The sequence below is a fragment of the Piliocolobus tephrosceles genome, chromosome 10, assembly GCF_002776525.5.
Source record: "Piliocolobus tephrosceles isolate RC106 chromosome 10, ASM277652v3, whole genome shotgun sequence".
In the NCBI taxonomy this organism is placed as follows: domain Eukaryota; kingdom Metazoa; phylum Chordata; class Mammalia; order Primates; family Cercopithecidae; genus Piliocolobus; species Piliocolobus tephrosceles.
Genome location: NC_045443.1, coordinates 62232966 through 62250701, shown reverse-complemented (window position 1 = coordinate 62250701; position 17736 = coordinate 62232966).

Here is a 17736-nt window from a genome sequence, read left to right as displayed (position 1 = left end):
GGTGTTTTCAGGAAAGCAGCAGCGTGTCATTTTGACTGATGCATACTGTCCATAAAGCAGGAAGTGGATGATGTAGTTTAGACCCATGTCAGTAAAAAGCCTGGAGTGGTGGCCTGAGTGGTTTGGACTTATGTTCAAAGCAAGGAGCCAGTTTGGTAGTATATAGCAAATGTATGATTAGCACTATGTTTGAGGAGGATTAACGTGCAAAAATAGTAGAAGGGAGAAGAAATCAAAAAATAAGGAGGAAATTTGGGAGTCTTACTCAATATTAGACTAAAAAAACACATTGAGAGGAGGCAGCCATAAAGGGGAAGATGAACAGAAGCGGCATTTTTGTAAGTTTTTGCAAGGCTTAGCAATATATTGAAGGAGAGGGAAGAAGGCAAACATTAAATCAGCAACTGCTTGATATAGACACTGGGCTCAACTGCCATGCTGAGGGCAAGTTGAAAGGGGCAGCAAAGATGTCCCCAACATTTCAGATGAGTAAAAGGAAAGAATGCTTGTTTTGTGAATGGAAATTGGGAAGTTAGGAGATAGTCTAGTTTGGATATATTGATCTTGATGTTCTGGTGGAACATTTAAGTAGTAATCTGTAGTGGAAATGGAAAATAAAACAAGGGAGCTCTTGAGCAGAGTCAAGGTAGATTTTTCATCCAGGCAGTAGTGATAGTAAAAGCTGAAGCTAAGGTCACTATAAGAAACCTTGTTGAGAGAGAAGAATGACTCTGTGCAGAATGACAGTAATATTGATACTCTTCATCATCATTGCAGACATTACTGAGTGATTAGTATGTGCCAGGCACCATACCAAACAGTTTAAATGCATTAATTATTGCAATAAATACATTGGAAGTTATCATTATGGCTAATTCGTTATTAATATACAAAGTAAAAGATAAATTTTGTAGAACAAAAGCCTAAATGATTTCAAGATGAGAAGTACTGAGGAGGGGGCTATAGAAGGGATATGGAAAGAGCACTAAAGTGTAATGTCTTCTTTAGAGCATGTTCATTCACTTCAACTATTGATTATTAAAATAGAAATTCAATAAGTATCAAAAATTTGGAGGGGATATACTCTGTCCTCTAATCACTGCAAAAAAAGTGGAGTAAAAAAATAAGTGACCATGAAGATGTAAGTTAGCATTCTTTATGGTCTAACAGGTTTTTTAACTGTTAGAAATACAGAAATAATCACAAATCCACAATCATGGAGGAAACTATCAATAAACCCTCTTATAAACTTATACATCAAGTAAATAAAAATAAACAAGGATTTAAATAACATTTAAAAGTGAGAACATATATAGACACAAACACATAGATGCTTATAGATGAGTATTATTTTCAAATATCTATGGGACATTATCAAATAAATGGATTTTGGATTAGAGAACTAAGATGATTTCAACAAAATCTAAGCAACAGAACTCACAATGTCACATTTTCTAATCATGTAATAAAAAGAATGCAACAAAAGGATAGACAAAATTTTTAAATAACTCTTGATTAAAGAGGGAATTTAAGCTGAAATTATAGGTAACACTGCCCAAATTGCTCTATAGATTTATTGCAATCTTTGTGAAAATCCCAGTGGCTTTTGTGCAAAAATTGACAAGCTAACCCTATGGAAATGCAAAGGACTCAGAATAGCTTAAAAAACATTGAAAAAGCCAAAAGTGGAGGACTCACACTTCCCAATTTCAAAGCTCACTACAATGCTACAGTAATCAAGACTGCAGTGCTGGCATAAGGATAGATACATAGGCCAATGCAGTGGAATCACGAGCCCAGAAATAAACCTAAAGTTCTATGGCCAATTAATCTTCGACAGGGTGCCAAAATCATTCTGTGAGGAAAAAATAATCTCTTCAATGAATGGGGTTTGGATGACTGAATATCCACATGCAAGAGAATGAAGTTGAATTCCTGTCGCACAATATATACAAAAAAAGTTAACTCCAAATGGATCAAAGACCTAAACGTAAGATCTAAAACTGTAAAACTCCTGTACAAAACCAAAAGTATAAATCTTCATGACTTTAGACAGTATGTCCTTATACATTACATCAAAAACACAAATAAGAGAAATAAATAAATTGGACTTAATAAAAATTAAAATCTTTGTGTTTTGAAGGATACTATCAAGGAAGTAAAAAAACCCACAGAATGAGAGAAAATATCTGCAAATTATATGTCTGATGAGAATATATATATGATATATATACATATACACATATATATGCACATATTGTGTATGTACGCACACACATATTGCTTGTGGAAATGGAAAATGGTAGAGTCGTTTTTGAAAATAGTCTGGCAAGTCTTCAGAAAATTAAACATAGGATACCAGTGCAATCACTCAAAATCACAACATTTCTTTATAGAACTTGAAAAAACCGGCCGGGCGCGGGGGCTCATGCCTATAATCACAGCACTTTGGGAGGCTGAGAAGGGTGGATCACTTGAGGTCAGGAGTTCCAGACCAGCCTGGCCAACATGGTGAAACCCCGTCTCTATTAAAACACAAAAATTAGCCGGGCGTGGTGGTGGGCGCGTGTAATCCCAGCTACTCGGGAGGCTGAGGTGAGAGAATTGCTTGAACCCAGGAGGCAGAGGTTGCAGTGAGCTGAGATCCCACAACTGTACTCCAGCCTGGGTGACTAAGCAAGACTCCTTCTCAAAAAAAGAAAAGAACAGAAAAAAAAAAAGAACTTGACAAGCTAATTCTAAATATCCTTTTAAGTATTGATAAAGGCCAGGTTGAAGGAAGTGACTTACGTGTACGGTAACTGAGACTCAGAACAAGGCATGCTTACCCACCCACCCCCAGCATCCCAGGCACATCTGGAAAACTAAGTCCTCCTCACAACGACCCCAGTGCTATAAAATGCCGATGTCATAATGCAGCGGACCAAAATGTATTTCCTGTAAAGAGAAAAAAAGAGACAACTGAACTGTGTATGCCTGTTTCTTACCCTAAACTCACTAAGCAGAGAAGTCACTCCATCTTCCCTGGGGAAGTATAAGGCCAGGCGCTGTACAAACAGGCTGAGGAGTGTTTAGGAAGAATCTTTCTCATAAAAACCAGAGGACTGTAGAAGATGCAAGTGTGTATAATTTATGTTACCGTTGACAGATGTGCCAGCCACTACAAGTTGCCTTTGCAGTTTCCATTGTCTCCTTTTTTTTGGTAACAGAATTATAACGTGGGGGTGTCAGTGTGCTCTGCTTGGCCTCCATGGCGACTATGGGTGGCTGTATGATGTACTTCTTAACAACGAAATGTAAAACAGAAGCCTGCCAGTGATTCCTAGAAAGTTTTGCTTTCTTAATTAAGATGCCGTCCCTTCTGCTTTGTTTCTCCCTTCTTTTTTCTGCCTGGAACACAGAAGTGATGTCTGAAGCTAAAGCATCCATCTTGTAACCAGAATGAGAGCCACATGCCAAGGATGGTGAAACAGAAATAGAAAAGTACCTGAAGACATTCTTAAGCCGCTACATCAGCCCTACTATGTCTTTTGTATGGAGCGCGCTATTAATTCATACCAAGGGACAATACTTTTTCTATTGAATGCTTTCATCTTTGAATTATATTTGCCTTCTATATCTGTCTGGTTTGTATTTACAAATTATTTTATTTTAATCTTTTTGTAATCTTTTATTTTAGATGCCTTTCTTTAAATAACTAGATTTCATTGTCCATTCCAATCTGAGTCTTTGACTTTTTGCTAAAAGAATTAAGCTCATTTACATTTACAATCATAATTCTTCCATTTGCGTAGTATATGGTTGCAAGATGTAGACGCTTATCTCAAATTAGCTTAGGCAAAATGGAAATTCACTGGCTCCTACACGAGTGCAGCTAGAGACCCATTGAACCAGACACTTAATACCACCAGTATTCTCTTACTCTGCCTCCTTTCTTTGCTTCTCTCTGATTAGTTTTCTCCACATATACCATGTCAGACATCTCTCGGCTTTATCTCCTGCCTCCCCGCAGACCCAGTTGAACAAACCCTGAAGAAGGAGCGTTATTTCTGTGCTGTACCACTTTATAGGGCCGGATGGCGAGTGGGTGAGGAAGATGAGGTTCTATGATTGACTCAGCTTAAATTGGAGGGTCACTTCTAGATTATCTAGACTGGGGAAATAAGATCATCTAAAAACCACATTATCTCCATTTGGAGTCTATGATTCCAGTGGGAATGGGGGAATGGAGTGCTTTTCCCAGAAAAATGCAGAGGTGCAGGGCAGAAAAATCAGTAAATGACCATTTTAATTGTTACAGAAATAAAATGTCTTATTTTATACTTCTTGAGTTTTAATCTCTTTCCTCTTCTTAGGTATGGACTATTAATTTGCTCTTTTTCTCTGCAATAATTGAGAAAGAAGCATCCTCTTTCCGTTAAACCATTCTTAGGCCATTAGCATCTAATTATTAAAATCAAGGACAATGTAAGAACTTGACTCCTTTTTCTGAGAAACATTTCACCCAGAGCTTTGTCTCCCTTTGTGAAGTTCCTCCTTTCTCTCCTGTGTTTTTGTTTTTCTCTTTCATTAAAATGTAGTCATAAACTGCATAATTTTCTTTGTACTAAATAGTATAAATAATATGTTCCAAGTAGCTTTATTTCACATTTATAGACCATTTGTATAAATTCAATTTATCTCTATATATTTAACTAATCTCATTGATCACTCCAATTCATTTAGGCCACTTTTTTTTCTTGAATCTAAATTTTGATTAATATCTTGGGGTCCTACAGTAGGCATTCAGGATATTTATTTGGGAAGACAATCTGGTTTCTGAGTCCTTGGATACCTGAAAATGCCACCCTATTACTTCCCGGTGTGATAATAAATGACCTAGGTAACTAAGAATAAGTAGAACTTTGATACCTTTAGTTACTGAGTCATGGTCACTGTGGCCATGAGTAATATTCAGGAAGAAAGGTTGTCATATTTCAATCCTACTTCACAGGTAGGTAAGAAGGATAATTTTGTTTCTTAACAGAATCTGACTCTATCTTTTATTTTGCCTTATGTTCATAGACAATTTCTCTCATTTCATATATTTTCCTAGTTAGTTTGGTAGAAGAGAATTCAGAAGAGAATTTTTATTGTGTTCTTTATCACCATTTTAGGCAAAAGTTCTGTGATTCTATAGCCAGGCATGGCAGCTTTTGAGTATGAGCAAAGAAAATATTTAGTAGAGATTTCCTATGCTTGAAGACTGGCAAACAGGCTATGCCACAGAGTCCAGGTCAATGTTCAAACAAGTGTTCTACTAGCAAGGCTTGCCATAGGGTCATACTGGGTAGGAAGGCAAATGGGTTGCAGTGGGTAGGTAGGTATTCTGAAAGAACAGAGAAAAGTAAAGAATTGGAGTTTATTATTTGTACAAATAGTAGGTTTGGTGGGCATGAAAGAATGGGATAATTAGAATATCAGGATGCTGTAATCAAGACAGAAAATATCAGAATTGGAACTATCATCACATTTTAGTTGCTCATATCCCTCAATTTGATATTCCATTTTCTCCTACATTCAAATTTTATCTGAACCCTTCAGTCAATATCAGCTTGATGTCATTAGTCCACTATTGTATCATCTTTCTGCTGTACAATTTTTCTTTATCATTTTATCTCTGGCCCACACCAATTTTGTACTGCACACTTTCTTTTCATGAGCTAGATTCCTAAGCAGCCTTTCCAGTCTTCCTTATGAAAACCTACCATAATTAAGAGTCAGGGTATTCTGAGTTTCCCTTCTAAGAATAATGCCACCTCTGTTTTAACCATCAGCTCCGGTTTTTGAATATTCATTTTCAATGTAACCAATATTCCAAAACTTTTGTAATTGTGCCTATGCAGTGAGAACAATGTGTTTATCTGTTCTGAATTGGAGAAGAATTAAAAGGACAGACTAATGTTAACTCTGACTTAGTAAACACATACTTGCCATTATGCATGCCACAGAGCATTTAGACTCTAATTAAAAAGCTTTTCATGATTCCTTGATTACATAATTGAGCTTTATAATCTACATTTTACTATATCCTCTGCAAAAGATTTTATGAACTGCTTAATTATTATTATGACATAGCCCAGACTCCAACTCTGGTGTTTTCATTCCAAGTTGCATTTTTCCTACTATTCCACATTGCATCCTTGTGTCTTGTGTTTCTTCCTAGAGTGTCAATTTTTTGAGGGCAGGCTCTCAGTAAATATTTGTGGATTACATTTGTCTGAATCCATGTGTTAAAAAGGGTCATATAGAAAATGGTTGTGACATGAGGAATTAATTCCATTGCTAGAATAGAATTCTGACTCTTTTCTATTTAAACATATTTATAGTTTATGTAAAATGTGGTATTCATGCTGATACCAGTTGGAAATAAAAGAGAAAAAAAATTAAGTAGGAATTATACTTTTGGTTCAAAATATTCAATCAGAAAAATACAAATATACCAGCAAAGCAAATCTTCCTTCAATAAACTGTGTCTGTAGTCATTGTCAAGTAAACTACACTTTCTTTCCAATTTCACCTCAATTTAAACCTTATACAAGCATATCCACACATAATTACAAAATTGGGAATGTTCTCTAAGTGTAGTTTTATATCTTATTCTCATTTAAACATTTCATCATGAGTATTCCACATGTTAGTCAGTATGGTTATGTAATTAGTCACTCATAAGTGTATAATATTCTAAGTTTCCCCTGTTGTTGAACGTATACCTTGTTTCTAATGTTTTTGCTACTGCAAATTATGCTGCAAAAACACATCCTTACACTTAAGTCTGTGTCTTCATCTTTGATTATTTCCCCAGGACAAATTTCTATAAAAGCCAGGGTTTTAGCAGAAAACTAATGGCACATGTTCAAAGTGTTCAATTCAAGAGAATTAAATGAAGGGACTGATTACAAGAGGTGTGGACAGGATTATAAGGGAATCAACAAGGAATGGTGAAACACTCAGGGATTGTCAAAGAAGTCCTTATCTGCACCTAGATCTGAAGGAGAAAGGGGAGGCAATACGGTCACTGGAACACAGAGAAAGTCTCAGCTGAGGAATAGAGACTGTCCCAGGAGAACTGTGGCTTTACTGCTGTGCTTCTCCAAATGTAGTGTTGTGATCAGCAGCATCAGAAATATCTGGAACCTGTTGAAAATGCAAATTCCTGGGCCCTGTCTCCATCCTACTGAGTTAGGAAAAAAGCCCCAAGATGATTCTGATGCACTCAAGTTTGAGAAGGACTGGCTTAGAGGAATGATGCCACTCACAAAACTACGGCTGCAAAGAGGGAGCAGTTGGGGGGAATAAATACTCCCAAATCTCCTTTCTTCCCTCTGAGCTCCTTTAAGTGTTTTTATTGGCTAAACCCTACTAGATGCTAGAGAGCAAGGAAGCTTGTGAATCTAATCTATACAAGACATAGAGTAGGACAAAGAGGAGGTGGAATAGAGACATGGATGAGGCAAAACAATTACCAGCCCAATCCCTAAATGCAGAATTACTGGATCAAACAATGTAAACATTTTAAAACCTTTTAATAAATATTAGTAAATCATTTTTCAAAAAGAGCTCCTGACTAAACACTTTCATCAGCAGTGGCTAAGACTACCAGTCTATTGGAATTCTTGCTAACTTTGAATATGATTTTTTTAAAAAGCCTGCTCCAGTTTTGTAAATTAAAAATGGTATCACACACAGTCTTGTTTCAATTTGCAGTTCTTCATTTGAAATGAGATTACTTATTGCGGGGGGTCGCCCAAGATGGCTGAATAGGAACAGCTCCAGCCTCCAGCTCCCAGCGTGAGTGACACAGAAGACAGGTGATTTCTGCATTTTCAACTGAGGTACCGGGTTCATCTGACTGGGGCATGTCAGACAGTTGATGCTGGTCCATGGGTGTAGCCCGACCAGTGAGAGCTGAAGCAGGGTGAGGCATCGCCTTGCCTGGGAAGTGCAAGGGGGAAGGGAATTCCTTTTCCTAGCCAAGGGAAATTGAGACACACAACACCTGGAAAATCGGGTAATTCCCACCCTAATACTGCTCTTTACCAAGGGTCTTAGCAAACGGCACACCAGGAGATTATATCCCACACCTGGCCCAGAGGGTCCCACGCCCACAGAGCCTCCCTCATTGCTAGCATAGCAGTCTGAGATCTAACTGCAAGGTGGCAGTGAAGCTGGGAGAGGGGCGCCCGCCATTGCTGAGGCTTAAGTAGGTAAACAAATCCACCAGGAAGCTCGAATTGGGTGGAGCCCAGCACAGCTCAAGGAGGCCTGCCTGCCTCTGTAGATTCCACCTCTGGGGACGGGCATAGCTAAACAAAAACCAGCAGAAACTTCTGCAGATGTAAAAGTCCCTGTCTAACAACTTTGAAGAGAGCAGTGGTTCTCCCAGCACAGTGGTTGAGATCTGAGAATGGACAGACTGCCTGACCCCTGAGTAGCCTAACTGGGAGACATCCCCAGTAGGTGCAGACCAACACCTCACACCTCACACCTCACATGGCTGGGTACACCCCTGAGGCAAAGCTTCCAGGGCAAGAATCAGACAGCAACACTCGCTGTTCAGCAATATTCTATCTTCTACAACCTCCGCTACTGATACCTAGGCAAACAGGGTCTGGAGTGGACCTCAAACAAACTCCAACAGACCTGCAACTGAGAGTTCTGACTGTTAGAAGGAAAACTAACAAACAGAAAGGACACCCACACCAAACCTCATCAGTACGTCACCATCATCAAAGACCAAAGGCAGATAAAACCACAAAGATAGGGAAAAAGCAGTGCAGAAAAGCTGGAAATTCAAAAAATCAGAGCGCATATCCCCCCCAAAGGAACGCAGCTCATCGCCAGCAACAGAACAAAGCTCATCGGAGAATTACTTTGACAAGTTGAGAGAAGAAGGCTTCAGTCGATCAAACTTCTCAGAGCTAAAGGAGGAACTACGTACCCAGTGTAAAGAAACTAAAAACCTTGAAAAAAGAATGGCTGAATGGATAACTAGAATAATCAATGCAGAGAAGACCTTAAAAGAACTGATAGAGATGAAAATCATGACACAAGAACTAGGTGACAAATGCACAAGCTTCAGTAACTGACTTGATCAACTGGAAGAAAGACTATCAGTGATTGAAGATCAAATGAATGAAATGAAGTGAGAAGAGAAGTGTAGAGAAAAAAGAGTAAAAAGAAATGAACAAAGCCTCCAAGAAATATGGAATTATGTGAAAAGACCAAATCTACGTCTGACTGGTGTGCCTGAAAGTGATGGGGAAAATGGAACCAAGATGGAAAACACTCTGCAGGATGTCGTCCAGGAGAACTTCCCTAACCAAGTAAGGCAGGCCAACATTCAAATTCAGGAAATACAGAGAATGCCACAAAGATGCTCCTCGAGAAGAGCAACTCCAAGACACATAATTGTCAGGTTTACCAAACTTGAAAGGAAGGAAAAAATGTTAAGGGCAGCCAGAGAGAAAGGTCGGGTTACCCACAAAGGGAAGCCCATCAGACTAACAGCAGATCTCTTGGCAGAAACTCTACAAGCCAGAAGAGAGTGGGGGCCAATATTCAATATACTCAAAGAAAATAATTTTCAACCCAGAATTTCATATCCAGCCAAACTAAGTTTCATAAGTGAAGGAGAAATAAAATCCTTTACAGACAAGCAAATGCTTAAAGATTTTGTCACCACCAGGCCTGCCCTACAAGAGATCCTGAAGGAAGCACTAAATATGGAAAGGAACAATCAGTACCAGCCATTGCAAAAACATGGCAAAATGTAAAGTCTGTCGATGCTAGGAAGAAACTGCATCAACTAATGAGCAAAATAACCAGCTAATATCACAATGACAAGATCAAGTTCACATATAACATATTAGCCTTAAATGTAATTTAAGGTTAATGTAATATTACATTAACCTTAAATTAAATATTACATTATAGGTTTATTTAATAAACCTATAAGGTTTATTTAATAAACCTTAAATTAAATATTACATTAACCTTAAAACCATAGACCCATCTCACATGCAGAGACACACACAGGTTCAAAATAAAGCGATGGAGGAAGATCTACCAATCAAATGGAAAACAAAAAAAAAAGCAGGGATTGCAATCCTAGTCTCTGATAAAACAGACTTTAAACCATCAAAGATCAAAAGAGACAAAGAAGGCCATTACATAATGGTAAAGGGATCAATTCAAAAGGAAGAGCTAACTATCCTAAATATATATGCACCCAATACAGGAGCACCCAGATTCATAAAGCAAGTCCTTAGAGACCTACAAAGAGACTTAGACTCCCGTACAATAATACTGGGAGACCTTAACACCCCACTGTCAACATCTGACAGATCAAAGAGACAGAAAGTTAGCAAGGATATCCAGGAATTGAACTCAACTCTGCACCAAGCGGATCTAATAGACATCTACAGAACTCTCCACCCCAAATTAACAGAATATACATTCTTCTCAGAACCACATCACACTTATTCCAAAATTGACCATATAGTTGGAAGTAAAACACTCCTCAGCAAATGTAAAAGAACAGAAATTATAACAAACTGTCTCTCAGACCACAGTGCAATCAAACTAGATCTCAGGACTAAGAAACTTAATCAAAACTGCTCAACTACATGGAAACTGAACAACCTGCTCCTGAATGACTACTGGGTACATAACAAAATGAAGGCAGAAATAAAGATGTTCTTTGAAACCAATGAGAACAAAGATACAACATACCAGAATCTCTGGGACACATTTAAAGCAGTATGTAGAGGGAAATTCATAGCACTAAATGCCCGCAAGAGAAAGCAGGAAAGATCTAAAATTGACACCCTAACATCACAATTAAAAGAACTAGAGAAGCAAGGGCAAACACATTCAAAAGCTAGCAGAAGGCAAGAAATAACTAAGATCAGAGCAGAACTGAAGGAGATAGAGACACAAAAAACCCTCCAAAAATCAATGAATCCAGGAGCTGGTTTTTTGAAAAGATCAACAAAATTGATAGACCGCTAGCAACACTAATGAAGAAGAAAAGAGAGAAGAACCAAATCGATGCAATGAAAAATGATAAAGGGGATATCACCACCAATCCCACAGAAATACAAACTACCTTCAGAGAATACTATTAACACCGCTACATAAATAAACGAGAAAACCTAGAAGAAAAGGATAATTTCCTGGACATTTACACTCTCCCAAGACTAAACTAGGAAGAAATTGAATCCCTGAATAGACCAATAGCAGGCTCTGAAATTGAGGCAATAATTAATAGCCTACTAACCAAAAAAAGTTCCAGGACCAGATGAATTCACAGCTGAATTCTACCAGAGGTACAAGGAGGAGCTGGTACCATTCCTTCTGAAACTATTCCAATCAATAGAAAAAGAGGGAATCCTCCCTAACTCATTTTATGAGGCCAACATAATCCTGATACCAAAGCCTGACAGAGATACAACAAAAAAAAGAGAATTTTAGACCAATATCCCTAATGAACATCGATGCAAAAAATCCTCAATAAAATACTGGCAAACCGAATCCAGCAGCACATCAAAAAGCTCATCCACCATGATCAAATGGGCTTCATCTCTGGGATGCAAGGCTGGTTCAACATATGCAAAGCAATAAATGTAATCTAGCATATAAACAGAACCAAAGACAAAAACCACGTGGTTATCTCAATAGATGCAGAAAAGGCCTTTTACAAAATTCAACAGCCCTTCATGCTAAAAACTCTCAACAAATTTGGTATTGATGGAATGTATCTCAAAATAATAAGAGCAATTTATGACAAACCCACAGCCAATATCATACTGAATGGGCAAAAACTGGAAGCATTCCCTTTGAAAACTGGCACAAGACAGGGATGCCCTCTCTCACCACTCCTATTCAACATAGTGTTGGAAGTTCTGGCTAGGGCAGTCAGGCAAGAGAAAGAAATAAAGGGTATTCAGTTAAGAAAAGAAGAAGTCAGATTGTGCCTGCATGCAGATGACATGATTGTATATTTAGAAAACCCCATCATCTCAGCCCAAAACCTCCTTAAGCTGATAAGCAACTTCAGCGAAGTTTCAGGATACAAAATCAATGTGCAAAAATCACAAGCATTCTTATACACCAGTAACAGACAGAGAGTCAAATCATGAATGAACTCCCATTCACAATAGCTTCAAAGAGAATAAAATACCTTGGAATCCAACTTACAAGGGATGTAAAGGACCTCTTCAAGGAGAACTACAAACCACTGCTCAGTGAAATAAAAGAGGACACAACAAATGGAAGAACATACCACACTCATGGATAGGAAGAATCAATATTGTGAAAATGGCCATACTGTCCAAGGTAATTTATAGATTCAAGGCCATTCCCATTAAGCTACCAATGACTTTCTTCACAGAATTGGAAAAAACTTCTTTAAAGTTCACATGGAACCAAAAAAGAGCCCGCATTGCGAAGACAATCCTAAGCCAAAAGAACAAAGCTGGAGGCATCACGCTACCTGACTTCAAATTATACTACAAGGCTACAGTAACCAAAACAGCATGGTACTGGTACCAAAACAGAGATATAGACCAATGGAACAGAACAGAGCCCTCAGAAATAATACCACACATCTACAGCCATCTGATCTTTGACAAACCTGAGAAAAACAAGAAATGGTGAAAGGATTCCCTATTTAATAAATGGTGCTGGGAAAATTGGCTAGCCATAAGTAGAAAGCTGAAACTGGATTCTTTCCCTACTCCTTATACAAAAATTAATTCAAGATGGATTAGAGACTTAAATGTTAGACCTAAAACCATAAAAACCCTAGAAGAAAACCTAGGTAATACCATTCAGGACATAGGCATGGGCAAGGACTTCATGTCTAAAACACCAAAAGCAATGGCAACAAAAGCCAAAATTGACAAATGGGATCTAATTAAACTAAAGAGCTTCTGCACAGCAAAAGAAACTACCATCAGAGTGAACAGGCAACCTACAGAATGGGAGAAAATTTTTGCAATCTACTCATCTGACAAGGGGCCAATATCCAGATCCTACAAAGAACTCAAACAAATTTACAAGAAAAAAAACAAACAACACCATCAAAAAGTGGGCAAAGGATATGAACAGACACTTCTCAAAAGAAGACATTCATACAGACAACAGACACATGAAAAAATGCTCATCATTACTCGCCATCAGAGAAATGCAAATCAAAACCACAATGAGATACCATCTCACACCAGTGAGGATGGCAATCATTAAAAAATCAGGAAACAACAGGTGCTGGAGAGGATGTGGAGAAATAGGAATACTTTTACACTATTGGTGGGACTGTAAACTAGTTCAACCATTGTAGAAAACAGTGTGGTGATTCCTCAAGGATCTAGAACTAGAAATACCATTTGACCCAGCCATCCCATCACTGGGGATATACCCAAAGGATTATAAATCATGCTGCTATAAAAACACATGCAACATATGTTTATTGCAGCACTATTCACAATAGCAAAGAATTGGAATCAACCCAAATGTCCATCAGTGACAGACTGGATTAAGAAAATGTGGCACATATGCACCATGGAATACTATGCAGCCATAAAAAGGATGAGTTCGTGTCCTTTGTAGGGACATGGATGCAGATGGAAACCATCACTCTCAGCAAACTATGGCAAGAAGAGAAAACTAAACACCTCATGTTCTCACTTATAGGTGGGAATTGAACAATGAGATCACTTGGACACAGGAAGGAGAACATCACACACCGGGTCCTATTGTGGGGAGGAGGGAGTGGGGAGGGATAGCATTAGGAGATATACAGCACACCAACATGGCACATGTATACATATGTAACAAACTTGCACGTTGTGCACATGTACCCTAGAACTTAAAGTATAATAAAAAAAAAAACAAATAAATGAGATTACTTTTTAAACATATACTTATTACCATTTGTACTCTTCCTGGGTATTGTGTATTGTTGTCCTTTGCTTATTTTGCCATAAGGATGCTATTTTTTTTTTTTTTTTAATTTGGAAAAGCTCTTTATCAATAATAATGTCATTTCTTTTCTGCCATATTTATTGCAGGCATTTTTCACAGTATGTCATCATTTGTCTTTTGTTTTGTATATATGGAAATTTTACCTAGCACCACTTATTAATCTTATTCTTAGTGATATATTCTTTTGCTTGCTCAGCCTTGTCTTCTTTAAAAACTGCTTCTTTGGCCGGGCACGGTGGCTCAAGCCTGTAATCCCAGCACTTTGGGAGGCCGAGACGGGCGGATCACGAGGTCAGGAGATCGAGACCATCCTGGCTAACACGGTGAAACCCCGTCTCTACTAAAAATACAAAAACTAGCTGGGCGAGGTGGCGGGCGCCTGTAGTCTCAGCTACTCGGGAGGCTGAGGCAGGAGAATGGCATAAACCCAGGAGGCGGAGCTTGCAGTGAGCTGAGATCTGGCCACTGCACTCTAGTCTGGCGGACAGAGCAAGACTCCGCCTCAAAAAAAAAAAAAAAAAACTGCTTCTTTGACCATGATGATGATTGATAACTTGGCTTCTGAATTAGTTTCCTATTGCTCTTGTAACAGATTGCCACACAATTGGTGTCTTAAAATAACACATTTATTGTTTTATGATTCTGGAACTCAGAAGTCCAAAATGGGTCTCACAATTAAATTAAATTAAATAGGTCCACAATTAAAGTGTAGGCAGAACTGCATTCCATCTGGAGGCTCTAGAGAAGAAACTGTTTCCTTGCCCTTTCCAGTTTCTAGAGGCTGTCTGCATTCCCTGGCTTGTGATCCTTTCCTTTATCTTTAAAGTTCATCACCTCAATCTCTGCTTCTGATGTCACATCTCCTTCTCTAACTCTGCTGCTGCCATTTTCCAGTTACAAGTACCCTTGTAATGATACTGGGCACACGGGATAATCTCACCATCAATATACTTAACTTAATCACATCTGCAGACCCTTTTGCCATATAAAGTAACACATCCACAGGTTTCAGATTAGGATATTGACATATTTGGGGACCACAGCTCCTACCACCCCATCCTAGCCTCCTGCCCAGCGTGGTTCATTGTAGAAACCCACGTAGAAACACTACTCTTACTCTCCATCAGGTGATATTTTCCAAGCACTCTTTCCAGGTTGACATCACCCTGTGTTCAGAACCCTTTTATCATCCCCTTTCTTTTTAAAAATATGCACACAGTCTTAAACTCTCTTGTTGACTATGATCATTTTCTCCCAAGCCCAAAAAGCAGTTTCTTTGACCAAATTCCCCATATTAATAGCCCATTTTATTTCAGACATATTATTCGGCTAGATCTCATTTAGCCAAATGTCTACAGCTAATTTATTTGTGAGGCTAAATATCTTCCAAATATTACAGTATCTCTTCTGCTTATATGATAACTTCCAATATCTATCACATTTAAAGCACAAACCTCATTTTTAGGAGTCCATCATATCCAAAATTCAGGATTTAAGAAGTAAATCCCTATTCATGGGAATGAATATTTGCTCTTTCATTCACCAGCACTGTGCTTAGTATCGAGATACAAAAAGTACGACATCATCTTTTCCCTTAAGGTCAAGAGAAAAACAGGGCTCCAATCATTTTTATTGTATTTTTAAAAATTGAAAACAAAATCAAAAGTTCACACATTTCTTTTTTAACATGTAAGTTCACCGAGAACTTGGATTCCAAGTATTTTGTATGTATTTGTATGTGTATGTTTCTAGATGCACTATGTATTCTGAAAAGAGAATATATTATAATATAGTAAGACATGAATTCAAGTGTTGGCTCACCATCTATTTGCTCCATTAGCATATATGAGTAATTTAGCTCTTTGAGCCTTAGTTTCCATATTTGTAAAATGTGGGTGATAATGCCTACCTCACCCGGACTTTTTAAGAATTAAATGACACAACATATGTCTGAATGCCCCTTAAAATTCATGTGTTGAAACTGAATTGCCAGTGTGATAGCATTAAGTGGTGGGGCTTTTAGGAGGTGATTAGGTCCTGATGGCGCTGCCTTCATGAATGGATTAGTGCCCTTATGAAAGGGCCTGAGGGAACTAGCTAGCTCCCTTTTGTCCATTTTGTTCTCTACCATAAGACACAGTGTTCAAGGCACCTACTTGGAAGCAGGGAGCTGCCCTCACCAGACATCAAATCCGCTGGCACCTTGACCTTAGAATTCCCAGCCTCCAGAACTGTGAGAAATAAATTCCTGTTCTTTATAAATTACCCAGTCTCAGGTATTTTGTAATGGCAGATTAAATGGATTAATATAATATTTAAAGCACTTAGAATAGCCTGGCATATAGTAAATCCTCAAATGTGTGGGCAGGGTTGGAATTTCAAGTAGGAGTTGTTTCTTCATATTACAGAGTGATAAAGAACACATACTCTGGAATCAAAGTACCTGGTTTAAAATCCCAGCTCTACCATTTACTAGCTGTGTGACTATAAAATGAGGATAATAATAATAATAATAACTCCCACTTCATGGGGTTGTCATATAGGTTATATGAGTTATATACTTAACACATGTAGAATGCTTAAAAGAGTGCCTGTCACCTGGCAAATGCTATATAACTATAGGCTATAATTATATATCTCCCTAAATTTATAATTCTTCAAAATAGAGCATTACAGTTATATTTGTTATATAAACCAAATTTACAATTTCTCAACATAAGGTTTTTCAGCTTCTGTTACAATGTGATATAATGGAAAGATCAGTATCTTTTTATTTATAAACAAAGCTGAATAAGATGAGCTGGTATCTTTTTCTGTGAAATGGCAATACTAATGTCTACCGAACCCAGGGCTTTTTTTTTCTTATCATCAGCAAATTAAGAAATACAGGTATCACAGACCATCTAGGTTTGAACTCTAATTACTACATATTTTAGTAATTATATAAGTGACTTGGGGAAGTCACTTAACCTCTTTCTTTCTCTTCTTTGTATGTAGTTTAAAAAAATAGAGACAGGGTCTTGCTTTTTTACCCAGGCTGGAGTGCAGTGGCACAATCATGCACTGTAATTTTGAATCCTTGGGTTCAAGTGATTTTCCTGCCTCAGCCTCCTGAGTAGCTAGGACTAAGGCACACACCACTACACCTGGCTAATTTTTTTAAGGCAGTGTTTTTGAGCCATGGGGTCTTGCTATATTGTCCAGGCTGGTTTTGAACTCCTAGGCTCAAGTGGTCCTCCTATCTTGGCCTCCCAAAGTGTGAGGATTGCAGGCATGATCCACCGCACCCAGTCTTTATGCATAACCATTTTTTAATAGAGAAAAATTAATTCTATGGTTGGCAACATAATTCTTCTTAAAGTGGAGGAGAGCTATTTTTATTTAGGAAATTGTCTTAACAAAGAGTTGTAAGTGCAAGTAGTGCCTAACAGTATGTATTGGAAGAAGAAATTTTAACTAAAGAGAAGGCTAGACTGTACTCAATGAAGAAGTAAACAGAAATTAGGGATGAGGGAGAACACGGGAGAGAGAAGAGAAGAAACGAGAAGCAAATGACCACAACTGAAGCCTGGAGCCTGTGTGAAAAGAAAACTAGTTTTAATTAAGGCGAACCAATACAGAACTTTTAGGAAGAAGAAGTCTAATATTCAAGTCTATTTTTGCACTTCCTTAATGTAAACGTCTTTCTCTTCTTCCCCAAGACTTCACCAA